General features: G+C 35.6%; 1 non-coding gene across 1 annotated transcript; it reads right to left on the bottom strand.

The window, feature by feature from the left end:
- Positions 1-233: 233 nt before the first annotated feature.
- TRNAA-UGC (transfer RNA alanine (anticodon UGC)) lies at positions 234-305 on the bottom strand. Its single transcript has one exon. It is a non-coding gene; the product is annotated as a tRNA-Ala (tRNA).
- Positions 306-3,558: the final 3,253 nt, after the last annotated feature.

Genomic DNA, 3,558 nt, shown 5'->3' with positions numbered 1-3,558 from the left:
TATATAATTATATATATATATAATATAATAATAATTATATATATAATATAATAAGAATTATATATATATAATAAATGGGGACGTTCGAATCACCAACCCTCCTGCAGTACTCCCGGAAGGCTGTTTACTTTTTGAGGGGTTGATTTCTTCATTTTTTTGAATTCTTGGAAGGAGAATCCGAGGGCAGTGGACTGTGGAAAGTGTTAAGTCTGAAGAAAAACGGTACAAGTAAGTGGAGATGCCGGGGATCGAACCCGGGGCCTCACACATGCAAAGCGTGCGCTCTACCACTGAGCTACATCCCCAGCCCAATAAATGCTGTCTCATTTCTTTTTAATATATAATACCCATTTTTCTCTCAGGATGGGTGGGTTCGATAACGATGGTGTTATTTGAAGACGTGCCAATAAGACGTACACCCAAATAACTTAAATGCCAACTGACCACTTGAAAGAGGCAAAAACTTTTCCTGTCACCCAGCCTTCCTCTGGGTTCTGGGCTTTGAAAGACAATTTCTCTACACGCATACATGGACATAAAGAGCCAGAACCTATACAATTTGAACTTCGCAAGAGAGACAATAGCGAGATCCTGAAGATTTTTGAGCAAAGGAAAATTTATTCTGTGTAAATGGAAAAACAAAACAATTAGAATCCCACATAACTGAAAACTGTAATTAATAATTTTCAGATTTGACCTAGAAGAAGAGACAAGGAAAATTAATTCTCCTTTCTTTGAGGTAGGGTTGGGAGTGGAGATGAGACTATGGGAAGTGGGGGAAAGTATTATTATGGCCATACGTTTTATGACCTAGGCATTGAGCTAAGGGTTTGGGATACAGGTTTTTTTTTTTTTTTTAGGGTAAAGTCCTTGCTCTCAAAAAGTTAATATTTTAATAGGTAAGACAATAATCTAAAAAAGTTCTTATATTAATATTATTTTTAATAGAACTGTTTTCTCTACCTTCTGCTTCCCTCCACCCCGAAATGGAAATGAAAAAGAAAAGAAAAACAACCCATTTGTAACAAGCACACATAGTTAAGCATAGACAGGTATTGGCCACTGAATGTCCAACCTTGCCCCGCCCCCCCCCCTTCCCGGCCCAAACAACAACAACAACGTGTCATTCTGCACTCGGAGTTTATCACTTCTCTGTAGGCAGGTAGCATTTTTGGTCTTGGTTCCTTTGGAATCATGGACGGTCATTACAATCATCAGAATTATAAAGTTTTCAAAGTTGTTTGTCTTTACAATGGTATCATTACTGTGGAAATTGTTACCCTCCCTTGACTTTGCTTCAGTTCAAAAAAGTTTTCCCTGGTTTACCTGAAACTATCCCTTTGATCATTTCTTACAGTATAATAATATTTCATTATATTCACATACCATAATTTGTTTGGCTATCCCCCATTTGATGGGCACCCCCTTGGTTTCTTGTTCTTGCCAGCACAAAATGAATTGCTACAAATATTTTTGCATACATTAGTCCTTTTCCACTTTCTACTTAACCCCTTGGAATATAAGGCCAGCAATGTCAATTTGGGGTCAAAATGTATTTCAGTTTAATAATCTGGAGAGGGAATTTTCCAAATTGTTTTCTAGAATTAATAGACAAATTCACAGTTCTACCAAAAGGGCATAAAAATAGTGGTTTCCCCAGAACCTTGCCAACATTTGTCATTTTCATTTTTGGGGACAATTTTGCCAACTTAAAGAATGTGAAGTAAAATGTGAGATGTTATCTCTGAAATGAGTTATGACTTTTCCACATAGTCCTGCATGAAAATTAAAGCTCCATTCCTAATTAGTCCATCCCCTAGGAGTGGGGGCTGAATCTTGCAAGTAGAGGATCATCTGTATTTCATCAGCATCTTAGTTGCTTTGGGTCTGTAGGATGTAGGCAGCAATCCTACTATCTCTAAGCACTGAGTGTGCTACCATCTTAGCTAATACCCTAGAACTAACAGCCTCCCTGATGGTCAAACTCAATACAAGCATTCATTCCTTGTAGCCATTGATACTGCTCATCATACTCTTCTCTTTGACATTCTCTTTCCTCTCTAGATTTTAGGGACGATAATCTCTCCTGGTTCTCCTATCTATATGGTTTATCTTCTGTCTCCTTTGCTGGATCTTCTTCCAGGTCACAGCTGGCCTGGTAACCATGGCGTCCCCTAGAGCTATGTTTTTCCCTGATACCCCACTAGATGACCTCTAGGCTAGAGCTTTAGAAGCTTTTGCTTTTAACTGGGCTTGAGGAATTGAATTGAAGTTGGCCTTTCATTTGCATTTCAGTTGTATTTGAGATTATATCATTATTACCATAATTATAAACAGTACTAGTAGTAACTCAATATAGCACTTTAAATTTTACAAAACTTTCCTCCCATCAATTCTGTGAGGTAGGGAATATAATTATTATTATTTCCATTTTACAGATGAGAAAAATGAGGATGACAGAGGTTATATCTGTATCATAACTAGAATCCACACCATGTCTCCTGATACCAATACTATTTCTCTTTCTACTACATCAAATTCTTTTTTTCCATGATCTGAATTCTTACTGAATTGTCAGCCAATAAATACATACACTATTTTTACTCCTCAATGAGATAGAATAAAATAGTAGTTCACAAAATATATACATATACAGGTTATCCCAAAAAGTCTTGTTGTAGTTTTAAGCTTTAATAACTTAAACACCCGTATATAAGCACAAACACTAATACTCGTGTTTTTATTTAACGGAGTTATACCACACACATTATAGTGACATTTCAATACATATGATTTAATTCATGGTTTTATGTATAAGTATATATATGCATGAAGATATAAGCATTACCATTATAAATAAAATGATATACCTATATCTATGTTTATGTCTATGTCTATATCTACGTCTATATCTAAATCTATAAATTTCAAAGCTCAGGCTTTTAGGACCATAGATCTAGAGCTAGAAGGAAGCTTAGAGGCCAATGTACCAAGCCCCCAATTTTTTGAGGATGTGGAAACTGAGTTCTAGAGAGGTTAAATGACTTAGGTCACATAGTCAGTAAGGCAGGCTTTAAACTGAGATATGCCTAACTCCATGTCCAATATTCCATACAGTACTCCATGTTGCCTCTCCTTTGATGCTTAACATGATATTGAAAGTGATGAAACACTTAGACACAAATCCAGAAATAATCTTGATTTTATAAAAGACAAATAATTTAAGACCTAAGCAAATTTAAAACAGGTATGATTGACATTGATAAAAAAAAATAGAGAAATGCATGAAAGGTGGTAAAGCACAAAAATTAGATTTGTCTTTTTCAATGATCCAAGACAATTCCAAAAGACTCATGATGGAAAATGTTATCCACATCCAGAGAAAAATCTATGAAGTCTGAATGCAGATTGAAGCATACTATTTTCACTTTTTTGTTTTTCATTATTTTTCCCTTTTGGTCTGATTGTCCTTTCACAACACGACTAATGTAGAAATATGTTTAACATGATTGCACATGTATAACCTATATCAGATTGCTTGCTGTCTTGGGAAAGGGG

The sequence above is a fragment of the Petaurus breviceps genome, unplaced genomic scaffold (genome assembly GCF_028583685.1).
Source record: "Petaurus breviceps papuanus isolate PSGF00001 unplaced genomic scaffold, PetGlider_PUasm1.0 140, whole genome shotgun sequence".
Lineage (NCBI taxonomy): Eukaryota > Metazoa > Chordata > Mammalia > Diprotodontia > Petauridae > Petaurus > Petaurus breviceps.
Note: the sequence above shows the minus strand (reverse complement) of the source record. Positions and strands in the feature narration are given on the sequence as shown.